This window comes from Pinus tabuliformis, chromosome 5_1 (assembly GCF_031772625.1).
Source record: "Pinus tabuliformis cultivar Carrire ecotype Pingquan chromosome 5_1, CPIR1, whole genome shotgun sequence".
Taxonomy (NCBI): domain Eukaryota; kingdom Viridiplantae; phylum Streptophyta; class Pinopsida; order Pinales; family Pinaceae; genus Pinus; species Pinus tabuliformis.
In genome coordinates, this window is record NC_142305.1 from 336,502,627 (window position 1) to 336,529,169 (window position 26,543).

Here is a 26,543-nt window from a genome sequence, read left to right on the forward strand (position 1 = left end):
TTTGTTTGAACGTGGAGTGTACGGGCGCCCAATAACTCAACAACAAATCATATCTCTGCGTGTTGCAATGGAGGGTCGTACTACCACCATTGGCGCAAGAAACTTTAATCGTCTATCCACCTCTAGATGTGGAATTTCAAATTTCCTCTACCCATCTATCCACCTGGTTCCTCCCCATTCTATTTATTTGGAAATCTCATAGAGTTCGCCATTCAATTGTTGATTTAGGCATCACTTCTCACACCAGATATCAGTTCCTGTGAAGTTCATTTTGTTGTAAAATGGTGCCTCTAACACTGGCATCACTTCTCATGCCATATATCATAGTTGGTGTTGCTTATGCACTAGATAGTGGATGGCAATCTGCACATGCTACATTTTATGGTGGAAGCAATGCATCAGGCACAATGGGTAAGTTCATACCTCCACAAAACTCCAGTCCTGTCGACGTCTCGGTGGGCATAGATATAGGCACAAAACTATTTGCTTTTTAGTTTCAGCTTTAGATTAAGAATTTACTACCATATGTTAGCTAAGCAAACCGATCTTGAAAATAATTTGATAGGTGGTGCCTGCGGATATGGTAATTTGTACAGCCAAAGATATGGAATGAACACTACAGCTTTGAGCATGGTGCTTTTCAACAATGACGCTACTTGTGGAGCCTGCTAAGAAATGAAATGCAACCACCAGTCCGACTCTTAGTGGTGTCTACTGGGCACTGTCACAGTTACTGCTACTAATCTCTGGCCCCCTAATTCTTCTCTTCCCAACGATAATGGAGGATGGTGCAATCCACCTCTCCAACACTTTGACATGGCTCAACCTGCTTTCCAACAAATCACCATATACAGAAGTGGCATCGTTCCAATCATGTTCAGAAGGTAATTAATTGGATTTCAGAGATCTGTGGTTTGTGCGTCTTGAATTTTTGACCGGAGAATCCACAGTAGTAGAATTTTTACACCAACGTTTCAAATCCCAAATGGGATCCATCATCAGGGTAAAGAGAAAGATGATGGATCCCATTTGGGATTTGAAACGTTGGTGTAAAAATTCTACTACTGTGGATTCTCCGGTCAAAAATTCAGGTAATTAATTATTACCCTAATTAGTCTGTCAACACTATATTCCTATTCTTCAATCTTGAAAATTTATTACCAACTTGACTTTAATTGGTATGAAATCCTAAACTGTAAGGTTAATATTTATGTATGTAGAGTACCATGTGTGAGCAAAGGTGGAGTTCGATTCACAATCAATGGGCATTCCTACTTCAATTTGGTAGTCATTACCAATGTAGGAGGTGCAGGGGATGTGGAGGTGGTTTCCATCAAAGGTTCCAACACTAGTTGGCATGAAATGTCCCACAACTGGGGATAAAATTGGCAAAGCAACTCCTATTTGAATGGGAAAACTCTCTCTTTCTAGGTCACCACCAGCAATGGGAGAACCATCACTTCCTATAATGTCACTCCTGCAAATTTGAAATTGAGCCAAACATTTGAAGGACTACAATTTTAACCCATTTTCTTCTTCATCACAACTAACCCTTCCAAGAGTAACACAAAAGCAATAGAGCCGAAGTGATGGGAGAATATCATCATGTTTTAACTTTGTACAATAGGCAGTATTCCATATTGTGATGGGGTTCATTCTTGATTGAGATTTTGATTGTCGAAGGGTTTTGGAACCTGATAAGGTGGTCTCGAGAAAATAATGAAGGGTTGCTAGTGGAGATGGTTTTCTTGGGAAAGCCCTTGACAAGTGGGTGGAGACATGGAAATTCATCAAGGTATGGTGAATAAATTTGGAGGCATCCTAGAACAATTTTGTTTTTTGATCTCGGGATAGGTTTAGGTGAGATCATAGTAGATAAGGATGGAGGTGGTTTTACCTATGGAGTCCTTCATTGATTATGTCATGTTTTATCCCATGATATCCCACATTCATGCTTGGAATATGGCATGAGGGTGATTGGCTGAAAGGAAGATTTGGTTCAACCAAATCTATGGTCAGGCGGTAACCGAAAGTTCCTAACTTGGTTGGATTTTGTATATGTTAATAAGATCTATTTTTCCATTGTAATCGATGAGAACTTGTAATTCTTATTATATTATTATATGGCATATTTTTCATGGTTATTATTCTATTTATATGATGGTTACAAGCATGGCTCTATAATATGTTCTAGCTATGGCTCTTGTTCATGAATTTGTATGCTAATGAATGGTTGATTAATGCATGGGCTAACAATTGTTGGTGCATATACTTGAGAGGGAATTAAACCTTTTTGGAGATTTTCAAATGAAGTTTAGAGGTTTTTGATCAGATATGCATTCATGACTTATAGCTTACATGTCTACCATGTGTTTGATGAGATTTTTGTTTTGTAGTAGGAATGTTCAGGTCAAGATCGTGTTCAAATTTGAATTTTTGCTATTGTTGTCATCTTAATCATGCTTCTAGAAAGTTTCTGGTAGTTTTGGGCTAGGGTCTAGAGGCTAGGTTGAAAAGGTGGCATAGATCCCGGAACCACATGCACAAAATTGGAAGACTTGGGTCATAACCACTAGTAGCTAGGCTTATGATTGTGTTTGGAGACCCATAAATGCATTGACTCCTTGTTGTGGGTGTGGTTTGGGGTTAGGTCAGAGAAAAAATAATTCCAACTTAGGATCTAGTCATCAAAGGTTGTGGACTGACTTTTGGGTGATCTAGTGCTCGTAGGGATATAAATAAGTTGTTATTTTGTAGGCTCCACTTCCATAACTTGAACATGGAGATCGGTTCATGTCAAAGTGACACTCGTATCATGTTTACACTGGAAAGCTTGTAAATTTGGGTAAATGTGGGGAGAGGTGGTTACAACCGAAAAATTAGTAATTAGGGATTTCCACTTTATCAAATACTATAGACTACAGGGATTAAGAAGCTACTTTGTCTCGCAGGGAAATTAATACATTGGGGACATTATATTCTCCCCTTCTCGATATCTCTTATCCCCAAGAAATGATAAATATGGATGCTTCAAAGTCTTCAAATAATTAACATGCTGGTGGGCAACATCATCATAAAATAGATGTTGTTTACACTTGTTAAATCATAAGTGAATTCTAGTAAAAAGATAAATTTGTGTGTTGCTATTGAATTATTTCCAATCTTAGATGATATTCCTTCTCTTGGTATAACGACATTCTTTAGACAAAAGTTTTACATAGCTGATGCCCCCTTTGGTAGTAAGACCTTTACAATAATTTCCACAAGTTCTCCATGCTTTTCCATTATTTCCTCCTCCACTAAGGATGACCTATATTCATCTTTTAGAGTTTTTCCTTCTAAGCATGGTTGTCCACTGAAACATTTCAACTCTATCTAGGTGAAAAAGTCACCAACCTGTGAGATTTTAATGGCAATATATTCCCTTGCAATCATGAATCTATTATCCTTGATAAGAATGATTTCATGGCCTTCATAGTAAGTTCATGACTTTGAGGTGGGATGGAAATCATCTTATTCCTACGGATAAGATCTTCTCTTCCTATAATTTTGGTCACCCTAATATGCTTTGCAATAGAATTGTGAGAATTGGGTGTGGTAAGAAATTCGTAATATAACTTAGAACGTAGTTCAAGGGCATTAGGTCTTCCCAAAAAATTAGTAGCCTTTCTTTCTAAATAGTGAATTTTCAGAAGAAAAAAAAGGAAGAAAAAAAGTGAACTTTTCATGTTTTATGACACTAACGCTTATTATTTTTTTGTTACATACCTTTTTTCACGTCCTTTGAAGTGCTCCTTATAACCAATATGTCCTACCCTTCTTCCCTTTAACTTTTTAGAGGAATCTACTACTACAGTATACTCTACCTTATGGCCCCTATTTTCACTAATAGTCTCTTAAATACACACCATTGTGTTGTCCTTAAACTAAACATGAGTTCCCAGAGTGACTTACATTGGTTTGTCATGTGTAGTTTTAATGAGGTTCTCCTTGAACATAGATTTGGGGCAAAAATATATCTCATCATCATAGAAGATGATATTTTCTTAGAGCTTGTACCTATCATATTGAATGATTCCATATAATACTTTGCAAGAAAATTAATTTTTCAATTACTATACTAAGAGGAGAGCTCTCTAATCTCTCATGATTGTGCATATGTTAGGCCCAATGTCCTCTTTCACAATAAGCTTTATCCCCATATTTTCAATTTCAAATGACTATGTAGTATTTGATTTTAGATGGTCAATACCATCTACACTCGGTGGTAACTACTTTTCATAAATTTAATTCTGTAAGTTTGTCTCTTCCTTGCCCTAGAAAACATGTAATATGTGATGTTATGTTGGATAGCTTGATATTTTTTCTCTATCAAACCTATGTATAGGTTAATGGGAAGGAAATTTTACTGTTCACTTAGTACATAATTTTCAACAATGCAATGTGAACCTTCTCTCTTGTCCACATATATCTCATGGGTTTCAACAAGTCGTCGTGATCCTTCATCATCCTCCAAAGACACCTTGTTATTTTTAGGGACACAATTTGATTCTTCCTTGTTCCCTGTAATTGTCTTATGATTTTCAGAGAGTTGATTTTGCATTTCTTTGTCCTCCTTAAACGACTTGTGATATACAGTAATGAAAACTAATCCTTCCATATATTTTATTGAATGTCCTTGATTATTAAACTCTTGATGTACTACCTAATAATTTTACATGTCTGACACCTGTCAAACTGTAAAAGGAGCATCCTTTCGTAAAAGTACTTTATTAACACTAACATGAAATTCCTGTATCCTAGCAAATTCAAGGGTTTCTTTGACATTTGCGACTCGAGGACCAATTTTTGTTTCACTAGTACTATGTTTAAATGATGTTTTATAGGCGTCATTCTCATGTACATCATTCATATTCACTTTGCCTAATTCAATCTCAAATATCATCTCTAAAGACCTCTCTCGTGCTTGGTTTTCAAGAAATCCATCGATATGCCCTCTTCTAGGTTCTATGTTAGTTAATATCTTAAGGGACCTCTCTTTATCCTATTTACGATGCATGGAATGAATATTCCCACTAAGAGATTCCAATTTAGGAACCATCACTAGAGGCTTATCTTATTCTTGTCTTCAGTTTACGATGATCACATGCATTCTGCTAGAATATATCTCAAATGTTACCTCAAGGGAACTCCGTATTGGTTCTAGTCATTTTGGTCCAAGATCATTTTTTCACTCCATGTTGTTAGCAAGGACCTGCAATTTTGAAAGTCATTTGAATTCTCATTTATGTCAATAGTGGGAAAATTTGCACCAAAAACTTAACTATACAATTCATGTAGCTCCACGCATAGTCCTGTATTTTTAGCTATATCATATTGACTGGATGATTGGTCAATTTGAAATGGAGTTGGTATTGGAGAAGCTAGATTTTGGGTGTAATCCTCATGAATTTTTTTCTACTCTTTGACAATAGGTTTTCTAACATACTCCTCACTAATATCTGTTTGACTTCCTTCATATTCTATGGTAATATTGCTACCCTTAACACCATTACCACTAGGTATGGTTTCACCTTTAGGATTCTGATTCTATTTAGGATGATATATAAATGATGAATATTTTGGGTGTGCCTTCACCCATGCTCATATTCCTTTACTAGTTTCTTGTAAAGCTCTTCAAGCTTCTACCATGTTTTTTCCTACTCCTGCACAAAAAACAACATCCAACTACTTCATCATTAAAAAACCCTCTAGGCTAGTAGGAAAGCCAACTCTCATAAAATTCTCATGTCCTAAGGGGTTTTTTTCTCCTTTAGGGCCCCTATGTTGGATATAATTTATAAGAAATTAGAGTATATACAAAAATGTGTGTTCTTCTATTTGATCATTAAATAGGCATGCATAGGTATAATGCATGAATATAAAGAAAAAATATTCACAGCAAGATTGTTATTCAACATATCATAATGAATTTAGGGTTGACCACCTTATGAACAAACAAGTAGAGAAAAAATAGTTTTACTAAAAATATTAATAAATTAATAGTCTACTGCACAATGATCTATGTTACTACTAATAAGCCCTTGATTCTGTCATTAAATAATCACACATACTATTAATCTATTTCTCTGTGAGCCAACCAACTATCTCACTATTATAGGCTCCTCGTCATCCTTGACCAAGATATCCTAGTATGCCCCAATTGGCTCAGTATAATTTAGTGTATTGGCTATAGAGAGACCTCAAACACTTCCATAGGAGCCTTGACACAAATGTTGCAAGCATGGTGTTGGAATTGATGTCATCAATGGAGCTAGTTGTGTTGGCATTGATGTCAAAAGGTTGGAAGGGATTGTGGACTTGTCATGATCATGAGAGGTTGGTTAATGTGTTACATGTGTTGTAGAGGTTTCTGGAGTTTGTACAAGTGCTAGGAAAGAGGTTGAAGAAGTTGGAAGTAGTTATGAGAATATGAGTTTGAAATTTTCCCTAGTTTACAAAAATAAACCATTAGAATCGCCCAAGAAATTTGGCATTTGAAAATTTAATATTTAGAAATTTTTCATTTAGAAATTTGGTGTTCACAAATGTGGCATTCGAAAATATGGAATTCAAAAATTTGGTATTTCCAAATTGTGCATTCAGAAATTTGGTGTTCACAAATGTGGCATTTGCAAATATGGCATTCAAATATTTGGCATTTGCAAATTTGGGATTCAAAAATATGGTGTTCAAAAATTTTGGAATTCAGAACCTTGGTAATTGCAAATTTGTCATTCACAAATTTGGTGTTTGCAAACTTTTAGCATTCGAAAATTTCATGTGATTAAGTTTGAAACTATTTCTCATTCAATGAAGATAATGGTGGATCCAGTCAAGGAGAATTTTTTTATGTACTAGAACATATCAATGATGTATGAACAAAGATGATTGGTTGTCCATTGCCTGATGTAATTATTGTTTAATCCTACCATTTTTTGTTTTGTTTTGAATGAATGTGTATAATTCACGAATCACTTATTTCTATGGTACATTATTTTTTAATTTACATTGATGTATATTATTTATTTCAATTTTCATTATTCTCACCAATGTAGATGCACTCTTTACACTTCAATTTTATGTTTGTAGATCGAACAAGATCAATAATATGATAGCAAACAATGGAATCAATAAAACATTCGTCCAGGTATCCCAATTCATGGAAGTATCTCAAGCGTTGACAGTAATTCTATCAAAGAATGATGATCTATTTGGATATCAATGCAACCTATCGTATTTTTTGAATTAATTGTCTATGAAAATTAAACATTTTTTGATATAATCATAGACATAGTGTCCCAATTGAAAGCCAAGGGGTTACCAATAACAATCCAATTTTTTATAACAAATAGCCTCTTATTTATATATAATAAAATACATTTTAATTTATTCTATTGTGTTATCCAATGTCGATGTGAAATGGTACACCAATGACTAAATATATGGATGATTAAATATTATAATGAAGAGATGTGAAATATGATAATATATAACAAATTAATATAAACATAAAATACAAATGCACTAATCAAATATTAATTTTTATGAATATATTTATAAGATATATGTCGATTTCTCAATGAAGAATGAATTTAAAAAATACAATAATTCCATATCACAAGTCGATGTCTCCAAAAAAGAGAAAATCTCATACAAAAACATCATAACGGAAAAATGCACCACTAATTTACTTTAAATAAAAGAACTGTGATGTCATCTTTTAGCATAACTCGTGCCTTTTTGGAAAATGAAAACACCAAGGCTTTCATGTCTTCAAGCACTGGTATTTTATTTTAGTTAAAATCTGGTGCATTGTAACTCTTAACGCACTAGTGCTTTCATAGAACTAACATCCCATGGTTCTACAAAATATTATTTCCATTCCTGGTGCACTATTAAAATTAACAGCATTAGACCCTCTATTTAACAAATGCACTCGTATGTTTATGTAAACAAGACGTGTCTGTGCTGCATGTTTAAGAGAGAGGACCAAAACTGCAATTATTTTTTGTATGCCCTGAAGTCATTCCTTCATCAAAGAGATATCAAAGCTTTTTTTTTTATATAAGCACCGACGCAGTGTATGCTTCAAGGTCAGGTGCTCTTTGAGTTGAATGCACCAGGATTTATTTTTTGTAAGCACCAAGGTGGTATACATTTTAGGTTCAGATGATTTTTCTATTAAATGCCTTGGTTCTTTTAATTATGTATGAATCTTGGTGCATTTCTATAAGTAGCTCACTCAGTCTTCTTGTTCCATAAAGGGCACCGAAAAAAAATATCCGCTAAAACCTCCAACCGCCTATATTTTCTCAATTGTGATGAAGTTCCTTTATAAGCTCCGCTAAAAATTCCGTTCCTACAAACAAATGTTTTAGCAGATTTTGTTTTCACAATTTTTTCCAATTTTATGACACTAAAAATCTTTGTTATAAACTTCGCTATAAGGTATTTTCCTTGTAGTATGATAATCTTCTCTCGCTGCAATGGTAGCTAAAAAATCATTGGAATTAATTTTCATTATGAAAGGAGGAGATGATGAATTCAACTATGACCAAACTGCTCTGTTCTAGTCATAATTGGTAAGTAAATCCTGATATTTTCTTGGACATAATGAATTTATGATGTGAATAATATCCATTGTTTCACAATTGGGTTTTATTTTGGTTTCTCAAATTTATTATATGTATATACTATCCTCTCATATTCAACTTATGTTAACTAATCTTCTCATATCTACTTTTATCAATCCCTAAAAGGTTTAGTATCGCTAAATGATTCTAATTTCTTTCTATATTTTAGCATATCTAGTTGCTACCTAGATCATTTACACCCGTTTTATCACCATTATATTTATCTTTGTTGGACTACAACACTTATCTAATGTACTAATATAAATAATATAATAGATGTGTGCATTCTTTCTAATCTATTTGTAATGTAAAATATATTTGATGATATAACACTATGGATATATGTATCTAATTAGTATTCTTAAGAATGTTGTTGTAGAATACATGAATAATATTTTTTCCAACTTCACCATTAGTTGTTGTTGATAGAGGAAATAATTTGATTGTGCATAACGTGTAGAAAAACTAGTAATATGGACATAGGAAACTTTTATGGTGGCACCAACTAACATAATTAACTGTTTCACACCACCCACCCTAACTTCCACACTCGGATGCCCACATACCCATTAAGACTATAAATTTCCCCTAAAGGTGAAAGGATAAACCGAAGGAAAAAGAATTTAGGAAGATCATCTTGAAAAAACAAAATTGCTAAATATAAAAACTCTTATTTCTAACAAAATAAAAATCTATTTTTAATTAGAAATAAATAACACATGACAATATCAGACTGTAATATTGTTAATCTTGTATTATTAATGAAAACTTTCTCCTCTATTTACCAAAGGAAAATGCATTTGTAATTGGGATATAGAGGAATTATCCCTTTTTGATAAACGAAAAATAATATGCGAGAGGTATATGTGTGTGTTCTTTCAAATGATTTCACTAAATACGTTATAACTTATAACCCTAAGTTGGCAAAGAGCCAAATAAAACAATATAACAGATAATGTAAAACCATGCATTACAAAACCACAAAGGTACATGAAAACTATACAAGTATTGTAAAAATACCATGATTGAAATACTATGCAAAAGAAATTTAGTTACTTGAAGAAAGAGTTATGATGTCACTGGTGCACATGATGAATAGTTTGATTTCTGATGTGAGATGATATCCATATCTTGGTGTAACATATTTCCATCTAGTAATTAGTCTCAAACAAGGAATAAAGATAGCCACTAAAAAAAGGTGAAGCCTCCCTAGTTTGTTGTCAATTTTTCTAGAATTTTTGTCTGAAGGAAGCCTGTGGTGGAACCTATGTTGGAATAGGAGATATAGAACAAAAACCATCGAAATTAATTGGAGTGTGGTATATAGAACTATGGCATCTATCAAGAAAAATATGAAAAAGAGGATGAGTTCTCAAAGCAAACTAATATTTCTATACATTGATAAACTTCATAGTCCGAGGTCTACAGGAAACAAGTTGTAATGAATGTCTATATTGCATCCATGAGATCGTGCATCTTCTGTGATGCAACATTCTCATGTAGATGAAAGAAATATCTCACATTCTTAGATATGAAAACATCCACACTCTTCCCCACAATCTTTATGGGCTCACAATATTCCAATTGTGTGTCACAAATCAGATTGTGTTCTACTATCGTCACTAGGAATGGAGGAAGATTCAAATGTCCCACATTTAGAGATAATGGTCCCATTGGATTGGTGATGCAATGATATTTAGTGCTACCCTTTGGCAAAGAAATAATTTAAAATTTATCCACCACTTTGGCACTGGGCATAACTATGTCTAGGGGCATTTCCATTTCTGATATGCTAATTTACTCTCTCACAAGTCCTAGATTTATCATGATTCTACTACAGAGCTAGCAAGGATGTAATCGTTCCGTAGCTAGTGCATGAATGGATACATCATGCACTAGGTTCCCTCCTGCAATTTCTGCCATCATAATACACCATGTGAAATCTCCATGGGAACTCAACCATGGATCTTTACAGTCCCCGCACGCAAGATGATGAAGCCATTCAATGGATTTTGTGGAATCTTCACATGCTACAAGAAGACACTATTTGGGAGTCAACCTGTAATTTACTGAGATGCACAACACCCTAAACTACTTGAGAAGAAAAGAAAGAAATAAGTTAAGTGAGGGAAATTTGCTTTTTTCTAATACAGGAAAAAATTTCAAACATGCAATCGATTGGAATGATGGTTGGCACACCATGCCCAAGGAATATTTCGTACATTATTGAGGCATCCATATTTGAGCTTCAACAATGACACCACATAACATTCCAGGATCATTTCCCTTAGTGGAGAGGGTGACGACAATGATGGCATGGATTTCATTCAACGAATACAACCAATGAGGGTCATTAAGAATTGGATGGCGAGATTGAGCAACTAGACTGTCATCGCGATAAACATAAAAATGAGAAATCAAATCATTAATGAAATTCCTGGTTTAATTCGGTTATAAGCATCCCCTAGACATGTTGACTACATCCATGAGTGCTTCTCATGCATCTGTGGATGGAGAGGCAACCAAATATTTGGAGATAAATATATGGGAATTTGGGCTCATATTTATTTTCTTGAACTTTTTATAGATAGCTTACCTTACCAACATCTCACATGTGAAAATAAATCCAACAGAAGAACTCCTCCTTTCATATTTAGATCTAAAATGGCCCGAGAGACTGCATGAGTTCTTAGTGATTACATTTTAGGCATTGAATAAACCTAGGATCAAGCCATGGGAGTGGTTCTTGGATGGAAAAATATATACAAATAAAGATGAAGAATAGATGGTACCTAAATACCAGTTGTAGTAGCGTAAAGTTTCATCAAAGAAACTGCCATTATCTGTGCAAATCTGGTAGGAGAAAAAAAATCTCATAAGAAAATGCATGGCATCATCAATCAAAATCTAACTATTGTACTTTTCCACATGTTATATAATTATTGGTCAAAGCATTAGGTCCCTATAGCACTAGTGATTACCCCATTACTATTGTAGTTGTATCCCTTATTAATATTGTTGTTCCCTTATTGTCCCCATATTGTTATTACTGTGCCCCATAGAATCCCTGTATTGTTATTTTTATGCCTTTATATTATTATTGTTAGGTCGGCTGGGTTATACTGTGACTCCTTAGACTCCTATATATAGAAAGGAGGTTTTGTCATTTGAATAATCAAAGAATCATTCATTGGTGTAAGGTAAAGGAGGTTTCCCCCTCGAAGAGGCTGAATTCTAAGGCGTTGATCTATCTTTTCTATCTTTTTGTGAGCTGGTTTCATAACAATTGGTACCAGAGCTTTGAATTCCAGAGTTTCGCTGCTCCAAACAAGTCATCGTCGAATTTGTGCTATAAATTTCTTCTGCGGCGTCTCAGACGCTAAAACAAAAACCCATTTGGGTCGAAATCATTCTGAACTACAGGTCTGAATTTAAGAGCTTTTCATGTTATATTTGCATAGATATGATCTAAGGAAGTTGGCATTTTTTGCAGACTCCCAAATTACATTCCAAGCAGGTGACCTGGGGAAAATAGTCATAACTTTTGTTTTGAGCATCAGATTGAAATTTCGTAAGAAGTTCCAGAAAGAGGACAGAATGTAGTTTCCTATGTATATTTTTCAAATATTAAGGTCGAAATAGTGGCACGTGGTACTTCCTACAAGTTCGCTCTTCTAAAAAGGTCTATAATCAGGTCATCTTGGGAGATTATGCATAACTCTACCTTGGAGAATCTAAATTTGATCAGACTAGTTGCATTGGAAAGAGGACATAGAAGGCTACTGCAGTTCACAATTTCAGAACTGGATGATCTTAAATTACAGAGATACATCAGAGGCAATATCAAACCCCTATAAAGTGAAAAAAGGTGTGTAGATTTTTTTAAATTTTTGCTTAAGCTTGGTTTTAAAAATTATTTTGAAGGAATTCAAAGGGCATAGTAGAGCATTATTACCAGTAACTGATGCGTTGAGGAAAGAAAATGCAAACACCTAGTAAGCAACCTGAAAGCTCTAGCATGACTTATGAACGAGAGGAAGAAATGCAACATGATATATCAAAATTACGAGACCAAGTGCAACACATGTCACTCGCACAAAAGGTAACAGAATCTAAGATGGATGTTTTAAAGAAAGATGTAGAAGCTAAGATGAATGAAATGGAATCTAAGATGGACAATTTGAAGATTGATTTGAAGATAGGCATGGCAGATTTGAAGACAGATTTAACAAATTTTCTACAAGAAATACTTTGAGAACAAAAGAAATGTTAATCATGATTTCATAGACTCTAATGTTGGATCGAAGACCCACCATATTCCAAAGATCGATATGAGGAAGCTTGATGGCAAGGATCCCGCAACATGGATATTACAGATGGAGCAATTTTTCGATCTCAAAAATGTGAAAAACACACAAAAGGTACGTATTGTAATGTTATATTTGGAACCAAATCAGTTTGTATGGTATCAATGGCTTTGCTGTCATAAACAAATTATCACTTGGGCAATTTTTACAGAAGAATTGACAGCACATTATGAGGATACAAAAAGCAACACTTTTTTTATCCAATTGATAAGTCTCAAGCAAAAGGGTTCAATAATGGAGCACATTGAGGAGTTGCAAAAATTGAACATAAGGGTAAAAAATATTCCAGAGGAGCATAGGATTGATGTGTTCATAGGGACTTTAAAGGATAATATCCAACATGATGTTCACCTTTGGGAACTTGATTCATTATAGAAAGCATTCAGGTTAGCAAGAAAAATGGAAAGCAAAATTATGGCAACTAGGAAGCATACCACTCACAACTACAAATATGGAAGTGTTGTTGCCCCTAGCCTTCCACAACCTATAAGGTTGACACCACAACAATTGGAAGAAAAAAGAGCAAAAGTTCTTTGCTACAGTTGTGATAACAAGTACACTAAAGGTCATAAGTGTGCTGAGAAGAAATTATTCTATGTAGATTGTGAAGAGGAAGAAGAAAAGGAGAAAAAAAGGTCAAAAGAAGAGGATATACTCTAGGAACAAAGCCTAGATAAAGAGGAAATGAATCCAGCCATATCTTGTAATGCAGTTAGAATTACCACTCCTCAAACCATCAAGATAGAAGGACAAATCAAGAAGAAAAAGGTAATAGTGTTGATTGATTGAGGAAGTACCCACAATTTTATTCATTGTAAGATAGAAAAAGAATTGAATTGCTTCCTATATCTAGCACCAGAGTGTAAAGTGATGGAGTCAAATGGAGGAATGATAAATTGCTCTGGAAAGTGCCATAATATCAAGCTATCCATGGGAGAATATTTATTGACTAGCCCAATGCTTTCCATTCCAATGGGAGGTGTTGATGTTGTACTAGGAGTGCAATGGAGACAATCCTTGGGTACAATAGGTTTTAATTTTCATGAAATTTTCTACGGAAGGAAAGGAAGTTGAATTAAGAGGTATTGCAGGGAACCCGAGAAAAATAATCAGCTCTAACAGTATGACAAAGCTTCTAAAAAAGGGACAAAGAGGTGTAATTGCACAATTATGTTCGCTAGATGTTTCCAAATCGAAATCATCTATTTCTCTAGATCTCCAAAAATTATTGGAAAATAATTTAGAGGTATTTGAGACTCCCAAAGCTCTCCCACCTATTTGTGATCATGATCATGCTATTCATCTAATTACAGGAAGTGTTCCTCCAAACATCAGGCCTTACAAATATCCCTATGCCCAAAAGAGTGAAATTGAATGTATGGTTGCAGAAATGCTAGAGGCAGGTATAATTCAACCTAGTCAAAGTTCTTTCTCTGCTCCAATAGTATTGGTGCACAAGAAGGATGGATCATGGCGCATGTGTCCGGATTATAGGGAGCTCAACAAGCTCACTATTAAAAATAAATTTCCCATTCCTGTCATTGATGAATTACTGGATGAATTGCATGGATCAATTCACTTCACCAAGTTGGATCTTCGTTCAGGATATCATCAAATTAGAATGAAGACTAAATACATTCCAAAAATAGCATTTAAAACTCATGAGGGTCATTATGAATTTTTGGTCATGCCTTTTGTCCTTACCAATGCACCTTCTACATTTCAAGGTTTGATGAATTCCATTTTCAAACCCTTCCTTAGAAAATATGTGTTAGTATTTTTTGATGATATACTAATCTACAACAAGTCTTGGAAGGATCATGTTGAACATGTTGACAAGGTGCTACAACCATTGGAGGAGAAACAATTATATGCAAAAAGATCAAATTTTTTCTTTGGAGTACAAGAGGTGGAATATATGGGTCATATTGTATCTCATGAATGAGTTAAGGTAGAACTTAGCAAAATTAAATCCATTAAGGAATGGAAAATCCCCACATCCATAAAGCATCTGCGAGGATTTCTCGGGTTGACAGGGTATTATCGCAAGTTTGTCAAGAATTATGAGAGAATAGCAGCACCTCTAACAACATTATTGAAGAAAGATGTATTTTCATGGACTCCAGAATCAACAAAGGCCTTCGAAGATCTTAAAGAGGCAATGTGCCAAGCACAGGTCTTAGCTACACCGGACTTCACAAAAACCTTTATTGTGGAATGTGATGCTTCAGGAAATGGAATTGGTGTTGTTTTAATGCAAGATGAAAGACCCATTTCTTTTGAAAGTCATGCAATCAAGGGAAATTTTTTACACAAAGCTATTTATGAGAAGGAAATGTTGGCAATACTACATGCACTTAAGAAATGGCGACCCTACCTAATGGGAAGACACTTCAAGGTAAAAACAGATCGTGATAGCCTTAAATACTTTTTAGAACAAATATTATCCTCTGAAGAGCAACAAAAGTGGGTCACAAAGATGTTGGGTTATGACTTTGAGATCATCTACAAAAAAGGGAAGTAAAATTTGGTGGTAGATGCACTCTCAAGAAAGTATGAGGATGTGGAAGCTTTGTTTTGCGCCATTTCTATTATCCAACTAGATTGGATAAATGAAGCAAGCAAGGAATGGAAGAATGATGAAGAAGTGTGGGCACTTATTCAAAAGTTACAACAAGATTCCAGTACATCTGATACATTTAGCTGGAAAAATGATTCGTTATGGTACAAAGATCGCTTATACCTCTGTAAGAATTCCCATATCAAACAAAATATTCTTATGGAATTGCACACTTCTCCCTTAGGAGGGCACTTAGAATTTTTAAAATCTTACCACAGGGTTAAGAAGGAATTTTTTTGGGATGGCCTTAAATCGGATATTTAAAAGTTTGTGGTGGAATGTTTGGTTTTCCAACAAAATAAAGTTGAAATAATTAAGACCCCGGGTCTATTACAACCTTTATCCATTCCAAGCCAACATTGGGAGGAGGTTTCAATGGATTTTATCACAGGTTTACCCAAGTTTGAGGGAAAGAGTGTCATCATGGTGGTAGTTGACAGACTTACCAAGTATGCACCCTTTTGTGCATTATCGCATCCATTTAAATCCAGTACAGTTTCTACTGCATTTATGGAAACAATTCAAAAGCTACATGGAAACCCAAAGATTATTGTAAGTGACAGAGATTCCATTTTCACTGGAAATTTTTGGACATAATTATTTTGTTGTTTTGGTACTCAGTTAGCTCATAGCTCATCTTATCATCCTCAATTTTATGGGAGAACTAATATAGAAAACAAATGTTTTGAAGGATATCTTCGTTGCTTTGTATCTGATAAACAGACACAATGGGTCAAATGGTTGCCTCTGGCTGAATGGTGGTATAACACTTCCTTCCATACAACAACAAAAATGACCCCATTTATGGCACTTTATGGATATCATCCACCGTCCATCACATCATATTTAAGAGAACATTCTAAGGTTCAAGCAGTGGAACATCAGATCGAGCATCAACAACAAGTCCTCCAACTCTTAAAGGATAACCTCGTGTTGGTGCATAATAGAATGAAACAACAGGCAGATCAACATCGCAGCGAAAGAAGTTTTGATGTAGGTGATTGGGTATTCCTACAGTTACAACCATATAAACAAATGTCCCTCAAGCGAGCTAAGAAGGATTATAAATTATCACCAAAGTATTATGGTCCATACAAGATGTTGCAAAAGATTGGTACTATGGCATACAAATTGGAGCTTCTTGCAGCTTCTCGAGTGCACCCATTTTTCCATGTTTCATGTTTGAAGAAGGTTATAGGCAACAAGCTCCTAGTTCAAACAATATTTCTAGAACTTGACGAGGAAGGAAAAATTATATTGGAATCGGAAGCAGTCATATAAACAAGAACTCGATAGCTACGAAATCAATCAATTTCAGATTATCTCATCAAGTGGAAGAACTTATCTGCTGAAAATTCCACATGGGAGGATGAGAATTTCATACAGAAGCATCTAGAACTACTCAAGCGTTGAGGACAACACTTTTTTGAAGGAGAGGGGCATGTTAGGCCCCTATAATACTAATGATTACCCAATTACTATTATAGTTGTATCCCTTATTAATATTGTTGTGCCCCTATTGTCCCCATATTTTTATTAATGTGCCCCATAGAATCCCTCTATTGTTATTTTTGTGCCTTTATATTATTATTGTTAGGTCAACTGCGTTATATCGTGACTCCTTAGACTCCTATATAGAAAGGAGGTTTTTTCAATTGAATCACCAAAGAATCATTCATTTGTGTAAGGTTAAGGAGGTTTCCCCCTCGAAGAGGCCGAATTCTAAGGCGTTGATATATCTTTTCTATCATTTTGTGAGCTGGTTTCATAACACAAAGGAAGATTAAAAATATCCTCTTTGATTGGTTAGATCTTCCTAGCCAAACCCGTCATAACAACACCTTCGATGTAATTAATCATCCACTTAAATCATGCCACTTATTTCGTGGCTTGCTAAATAATCAAAATTGAATAATTAACATGTGGTGTAGTAAAAAATTTAATAGATGAAATATTTGTATTTGTTTTGGAATATTGGTTTAACATTTTATGAACTACACATTTGTTTATGAAGCATGCAATCTAGAATAACTACTTTAGCTTTCAGATTGGGTATTCTCATCTTTGTTGTTGTTCGTCACCTTCATAATCAGTTATTCATAAGTATTTCTCAGTACCAAAATAAAAAGAGTAAATGATACATTTAACCTAAAAGTATCTAATTTAAGCAATTTGATGGAAAAGGATCCTGGTGTGTTCATCTCTCATGCAATCTAACAAGAACATTATTTATTTTTCAAAAATAATTAACATCATTAATGTTATGTGGTCTACTTCACTGAAGGTTATGTTCTATTGTAGATGATCAGGGTTCCTTTCCGCAATTCCATGCTTCTTATTTTGTTTTTTGTCTTATGTTTTCCCAAAACTAAAACTATTAAGGATAGGTAAATGTACACAAACAAAAAGGATCATAAAACTTTTCTTTGAACCATTCCTTTGGAGCAAGCATTACTTCGATCGGATGAATCATTAATCCTTTTCTAAATATTTAGAAATGTTCCTTCTATCTTCTTCAGATGAATCATTAATTATTTTTGAAATCTTCAGGGAGGTTCCTTTTGTTTTCTTCCCTAGCATAGTTGTAGGACAAGAAATCAAGTTTTGCATGAATTAATCAATTAGGGTTATTGGGTAGGCAATTAATTTCTATCCAATTCATTAATTTTTTTGCTAGATCAATTTAATTAGGGGTGCTTTATCTATTTTATTTTTCTCTATTGTATTTGGGCTACCTTTTCTAGTTTATCTGTTGTTCTAGCTGACTACTACAATTCTCAAAATATTATTCTTAAAATTATCTCTATATTCCTTTGTGAGAAAAAAAACTCAAGATTTCTAGCTAGGAGTGGTGGATATGGTAAGAATTTTATGGACTTTTGTCGAACCTTTTCATATAAAAAAACCTTTGTTGAGGATAGTTGAATGGAATTGGATCTTACCGAAACTCATGTCACGGCATTGGTCAAAATGTATCTATATGGAAAGTAGAGACCTCATCACCTTTTCCAAGATGGTAATAAATTTTTATTTCATCATAGAATTCTCCTCTTATATGATAATGATTTCCTTCGCTCTATTTGCATCGATTAGATAACAATCCTACTTATGACATTACAGTGACCACACATCATGGAGGTTAAAGCATGGCAGAAGAATGGACTGCAACAACCAAACAACTGGAAAGGAATTTATATGAGATCATAGTCTATAACTTAAGACCCAATTACTATTTTCCAAGGATCTATTCCATGGATGGAATCGCATAATTATCTTTATCTGATGCCTCATTGCGATTGTGAAAGTCGACACATAACCTTATCTCACTAGACTTCTTCTTAATAGGGACCAAATTTGAAACCCAAGTAGAATATCTAACCTTGAAAATGATTAGAGCATCCACCAACTTCCTTAATTACATTTGGATTAGGTGCTCAAGCATTGAATGAACCTTACTTAAATTTTGTTGAAACGACTTCAACCCTTCTTTAACGGGAATGACATGTTGGATAATATTAGTATCATATGTATTTAAATCATTGTAAGTCCATGCAAAGACGTCATGGTACTTTTTGAAAAGGGGAATGAATTCTTGTTGTTCTTGTAGTGGACAACATGTACTGAGGTTTACATATTTCAGTTCGTCTTGAGTTCCTATATTGAATTTTTCAGATGAAAACTTCGAGCTTTGATTCTTAGTATTAATTGGTCCTCATAATCAGTTTTGTAGGTCATGTAGCTTTTCCAAGGTCATTACACATTTAGGCATAATATTCCCTTTCATTACATCAATTGCTTCCTGCAAAGCCTTATCATGCTCATCTCCTTTGATTGTCACATCTTTAAACATGTCTACATTAGCCATAAAATGTAGTATTTATTTGTCATCATTGTAAACATGAAAATTAGTTATGTTATTGGGCACATATAGTTTATATATAATTTATATAGAAAAATAATTTTTCAAAAGCGACATTCTAGCTGCATTAGCTAATGTGTCCGTGACAACATTTCTAATTTGAGGAACAAAAAATATATTAAAATATTTGAAATAATTAATAAGTCACCATACCTCCTGTTGGTAGTATTTTAAACTTGGAAAAAAATAGTGGATAGTGTTTCATACCTAGCGAGTAACCACTTTTGTGTCACTAATTACCTTGAGCATCTCTACCTTCTGGTCAATGACTTTCTTTAATCCAAGAAAGAGTGTTTCTTATTCAGTAGTATTGTTTATTCACTCCAACTCCAAATGACTTGATATGATGTACTTTTTGTTATGTGGGTTTACGAGAATGTAATCAGCTCTAGAGCCATCCTGATTTTTTCAACCATCGATGTACAAAATCCAAATATTAGCATCTACTAAACTAGTTCCTATACTATTATTATTATGTACATATATATTACAAGATTCATTACCACCAATTGGAGTACAAGGAAGGAGCTCCAACTGTGTATCTAGTGGGATGGGCAATGGATGTTCTTGATAACAACCATGATCACTTTCCAATAAATAATTTCCAATATTACATCTACAAAACCAATAGGTTCATTATGACACTCAAGTGGTGTCACAATGTATTTTATATAGGGATCACTTTCCACTCAAATATGGTTGTTTTTTCCCTTGTATGGAAGCCATAAGTATGACCAATCTTTAGCAAAATACCCTTGTAACTTACTAGACCTGTCTTTGCTCAAGAGTAAGCCATAGGCTTCAGGAATGTCCACAATTACAATGTTTATATGTTGGTGTACCCTTTGTCTTGATGACAAATGGATAATAACATTCTTGAGTTCAACAATGGTTTGGACGAGTGATTTGTCTAGGTGAATGATTTATGCATCAATTTTCTCCCATTTAGCATCAATTTTCTTAGCAACAAATAATTTCATTACATTCACAGATGCACCCGAATCAACCAAACAATTATGTACGTTGTAACTAAATATTTCAAAAGCTAACAAAAATGGTGGACAAAGAGTGTTAGTATCTAAATATATAGCATTAGCCATATATTCTATTGTAGCAAGAGAATTATCAGAGATTGTTTGAGAGGCAAAAAAGTTTCACGTGACGAAGGCCGTGATAAGGCTTGGATAAGCAGTTCACGTTGGCTTGCTACCTTTGCGAGCCCAAAGATGGTAATGTTGGAACGAGACTTTTTCATGTCCTTAAGGATATTCTAATCGATGCTTTTGTTTCCAGTGGGAAATGTTGTAACGCTTGGAGGTGTACCTCTATTTGAAACTTCCATAGCAATAGAATTTTTTTAATGCTATTAGAAGTGTTCTTAGAAGCAGTAGTATTTCTAAACCTTTTTTTGTTCATTATGAGCAAGATTGGTTGGTGGTGAGATCCCTCTTACCAATTTTTTCCTCATCTCTTGTCATGTCAATTCCTGTTTAAAAACATTCCCTTTGCTCCTTAAACTATAAATACCATGTAAGGGGGGGCTTCACTTTTAGGTGGTCCTTTGGTACTTTTCTTATTAGTATTGAGAATGAAATAAAAAATAATTAACTGAGTTTCCATTACCTATACTTTCCTCAGTCGCGATAGGCTCATTTATTTCCTATTCCTACTTAGACTACTCATCTGCTAGTAAAGTATCAACAATATGGGCAGCCAAAGAAGTCATTTTGTGGTTCCATTGTGGGCATGTTTTCTCTTAATGCCATTCCTCATGGAAGGAGTAGTAGTTTTCCATGCCTATGCTTTCAACATTCAACACAACATTTGAGCTTTGGGCATATCTATCCAACTGAATATTATTATTCCATCTGAATAAGAAATACTTAGGGAGCTTTCTATTGGTAAAGGCCTCACATGATTTTTTCTTTAATTCATATGCTTCATTAGTGAGTGAGTTTAAATATTTATTCAATCTTTCAATAGCAACAAAATCCTATTCTTTAGCCTTATTTGAAGAGGCTTGAGAATCATTTATAGTCTCCTTGGAGTCTTTATATTCTTCATCATTAGTCACATAGTTCCAATGACACGCAAATATTTCTCCCCAATGATTGCTTATGCAAATTTTAAAGTCAGTGTCTCCTTTGAAACCCTTTTAACAAAAACATAAATGTTTGTTAGAAAGGCAACTGTATAATAATATATAGTAATAGAATCATGGGTTTTCTTGTCTCGAGTGAACTTATTCCATATATGGTTAAAATTTTGGTTGAATTCTTTGACTTTCTCCTTTCCCGCTCCTTAATATTTCTAAGCTCTTTTAGCAACATGGCAGGAGTTTGATGATTTACAATTTTTTCCAAAAATAATTTCTTAAACTCCCTCCAACCATGGATTTAATTAAGTGGAAGACTATGATACCATATTGTTGCTCTACCTTCTAAAGTGAAGGAAATATCTTACAATAAACATCATCATATTCTACCTCTAACATTCATAGATGCATGCAGAAATCATCAATATGGTCCTCTACCTTATTCTTCTTGTCAAGATCAAACTTTGGTAACAACTTCTTTCGATGTTTAGGTATTCTATGACGATTATTTGGAAGAGGAAGTGGCCCTTGGGCCATCCAATATAGGTATTGATGAGACATTTCTTTGTCTCTTTACTATTCCTCTGAATTTGATGAGCATTTTCCTTCACCCTTCAAGCCTTTATTAAACTCAAAATCAGTTGTCGGTGGTTTTTTGTCATAAAGAATAAGATCTTCCTCGTACTCTTCATTAATAGGTGGAAGCTACTCTTGCTGGATTGTTTCTTCTGAAGACCCTACTATTCCTCAAGAGTGAAAAAAACCAAATCTTCTACCAATGTTACCAATACACCAGTATGAGTTGTTGGTGATGAGGAAGATTATGAAAAAACGGTAAGTAAACCAATAGCTTTCACAAACCAACATGTCATAGGTTAAATTACCTAGAGTTGAGCATAATAAACTTTGTAAGCTAACTCTAAACAAGGTTGAGAAGACCCTCCTACCTCATGAATAAGAGTTGGGGTGGAACTTGCGTTATCATTGCCTTGTCTAGAAGATGAATGATGTGGATGTGATGATTTATCAGCCATTAAAAAAATGGCATCCCTCCTTCTAGCGCCAAAATGTTGACGGTACTGGAACCCGACCACACAGAGAGGATCCCCCTGATATGAGGTCTAATTGGGACCTCATATCAAGGGGATCCCTTATAAGTTGGCGGGTTCCAACACCGTAAACAAAACCACAACATTTTCAAATCAACATCTCTACTTTAACATAACAATATAAGATTATGATTTTTGCTATAAATTGTTGAGTAATATGAAGAAATAATATGAAGTGGTCAACAAAGTGAAAAAATGTTTCCCAACAAAAAAAAATATGTTAATGATAATAAAGTATCATGTATCATTAAGTTTTACATAAATTAATTTAGTTGATGTTACATGTGCCAAATTCTTTTTATATGAGAGGAAGAAACTAAAGAAAGAAAAACTAAATGTAGTTCATTAAAGTGACTTTAAAATCATTCAATATATTTAATTTTGAATTCATAGAATATATTAATGAGACCATGCAACGAGTTTTCAAATATTAACACATTATGTAATAATATGAAATGCTAAATGATACAACTAAATCATATCCCGATTAGTAATACATTTTATAATATATGAAATGCCAAATAACATAGAAAGGGGTAAAATAACTTGGAAACATTCCCCATTATCCAAACCACAAGCTAGTTGGATGCACTTTTACAAGAATTTAATAAATGATCTAATAGATAGTAATGATTTCTTATATTGATTCAAAATGGTCTTGTATTTTAGTAATTTTATTGTATTTTAGTGGGACTTCAAGATTTCAATATATATATTTTTTTAGTTAACACAATCTCAAATATTTATAGTTTTGTTTCTAATAGAATTTTCAACATTTGAAGCAATCTCAAATATTTGATTCTGAAGAGAGAATGTAATAGGCATTTTAGAAGTCAAAGAAACACCGTAAATGAAGTTTTGTATGTGGATATTGCGTCCCCATCTTGAAGATCAACACTCCTTTTGCAACACACATCATAGGGTGGAGGCTTTCAATAATTGTGTGTATTGAGCATGGAGAGATATAAATATATATGAAGTTAGTATCTAAATAGATTAGTTAACATCTATATTCTTAAATATTTTATTTAAGACTTATGTTGATATGTTTTTAAAAAGTAAAAGAATTACATATCTTTTTCATTTCAAGTAAAAATATAACAATTTTTAAACTTTTAGTTACATTATCTTTTTATAAAAAGTTGATATAAGGCTATTTTTCTTAGTACGAATACCAAAATATTATATTTATAAGATAATTTTGTTTGGTATTAATAATTTTTTAATAACCAATAGCACAATGAAAGTAAATTTATTTATGTTATACATGGTGGGAAGGAGCACAAAAAGAACACTACACTGTCATCAAAGAAGAATATTCTAGAGAAAACTCTGAGTCACAAGAAATCAAGGAAGAAGGAAACAACTCTCAAAGCAAGCAAGGAGAAAGCCCGCCCCAACAAATCAACAGTTATGAGGATTTGAATACTGCAGAAAATAAATCTTCATTTAACAGCAAAGCAGATCTCCTAAACCAAACTTCTCCGACTATAGATCGCGAAGCTAAGGCACCAATGTCCCAAGAACCAGAAGAGATGAAGGAGATGCAAGACAAAGGAAGTTGGAAGACCGTAGAGAAAAGAAAGAAAGCTACAACACCAGTCTCGCCAAGAAAGACGAGGAGCCAGACAAGTAAAAATTAAGAAAATTGTAGGTCCGATAGACCAATTTGGTCTCAGTGGACGTTAACCATCATCATCATATTGCTTTTAAGAAAAAATTATTAAATATATCTATTTAATTTTGTTTTTAATATAATTGACAACATTTTAATAAATATTTTAGTTTTTTTAAGAAAATTTTTATGTAAGTTTTAACTAATATAACATATTTATAAAAAAATACATTCATAAAAAAAATACATTCATATTTTTATAAATTACAATAACAACAATAGATAAAAGAAACTAATCACACTATTTATAATAAAAATATAATCAGTAAAAAAAAATATAACCCCGTGAAAATCCACCATAATTCTTACCCTTCTTAAATATCTCATGCAAACATTTCACCTAGCCTAATATGTTTATAAAAATTAACATCCATATTTTTGTAATTTACAATAACAAAAATGCACCTAGAAACTAAACACAATCTATATATAAATTATATAAATCAGTTAACAATTCACCGAATTCTTATACTCCTTAAATAAAGGACACAATTTTACTCGTTAATTCGTTACTCATCGATATGGTACAATTTATAACATTGTTTTAGCATTAGATTTCATGTTACAACACTTCCTATCTGATTGTTAGTTACTGTCCATTGGTATTCCTTATATATTTCGCTTTCCGATTACCGTAGTACCCCAACCAATTTTGATCCTTTTATAATTCCCTCTGTTACGGGCGCCAATTAGTATGTTAACCCAATCATCACTATTATCACGAAACCGATTTCTTCATCTAATCATCACTATGAAGAAAAGTTCTTTCACTTTCTACTCTGCCTTTAGAATTCCACGTAAAAATTCAACTTTGTACGCTTCATACATACAGGTTCATCACAACTCTTTTTATACCTCTTATAAAGTCTGTCCACATAAAAACTACAAAATTTGCGCCCATAGTTTTGTCACGTACCCATTTTATAAGCAGAGTTCAAAACTTACCAGCACTACATAAGCTTTGACTGCATTTGACGGGTTCATTAATTGAAAAAGAACCGTAGTGAAACAAACACTGAAACCGCCCAGTCTGATTATCTGTTACTAACTCTAATCTGTTAGAAATGTGAATGGAATATAACTAATCTTTTGACCAATATGAGAAGGCCATATTTTTCTTGGAAATCTTCAGAAGTATTCTGTTTCACGGGATCAACTCATCCATCCATGTTATGTGGCCCACGTTCTCTTGTCTAAATGCCACACACACTTCTTCACGGACCACTTGGACACATCATTCAGCGTTGATAACGGTTGATACAGTTGGCAGCCATGTTTTGAAAATAAGGACCAACACACACTTCTTCACGGACCACTTGGACACATCATTCAGCGTTGATAAAGTTGGCAGCCATGTTTTGAAAATAAGAACTGTTGGTACAGTTTGCATCAATGTTTTAGATTTGCAAAAATAATAACATTTCTCCTGCTGTCAAAAATAAATATATTTTTTTCAATTTAGAAATTTATATATAATTTGTATAAATAATTCTTAGATTTCAGCCAGGACAAGAATAAGGATATAGCATCCACCTTTTGGCCTCAATGTACTTATAAGTAGAGAAAGGATAAGCTTGAACGTCGCCCACCGGCCGTGTCGATTACAGCATGGTCAGACCTTTGAATATAAGAAACGCTCCATCGCGGGAACTGAACGTGGCCGCCGGCCACGGTTTGTTTGAACGTCTGGTGTACTTCCACCCAATAACTCAACAGCAAATCATATTTAAACATCTCCGCACGTTCCGATGGATATCGTACTACCGCCGTTTGCGGAAGAAAACTTGATCTCGAATTCTATTTATTTGGAAATCTCACTTCGTCGATCAATTTCTAAGTTTCAGTTAGTTTTACCATGATTCAAAATTTTCACATTAACTTTTTTACTGGATTTCTCTTCTCTATTTTTCCAAATTGTGTATCCCGTTAACTGTTTTATCTTTGTCTTTTGTTGTAGGATTCAAATTTGTGTTTCTTTATTTGATGTTGTAGCGCTTTATCGTTATATTTTTGTTTATCATAATAATATAGAAAATCATTTCAAGTTATCAATGGATGTCTTTTACTTCTTAAAAATTTGCTT

General features: G+C 33.9%; 2 pseudogenes; one reads left to right on the plus strand and one right to left on the minus strand.

Moving 5' to 3' along the window:
• Positions 1-281: 281 nt before the first annotated feature.
• Positions 282-1,524, plus strand: LOC149164764 (expansin-A8 pseudogene; annotated as a pseudogene).
• Positions 1,525-10,097: 8,573 nt separating this feature from the next.
• LOC149164765 (strigolactones hydrolase CXE15-like) lies at positions 10,098-26,194 on the minus strand (annotated as a pseudogene).
• Positions 26,195-26,543: the final 349 nt, after the last annotated feature.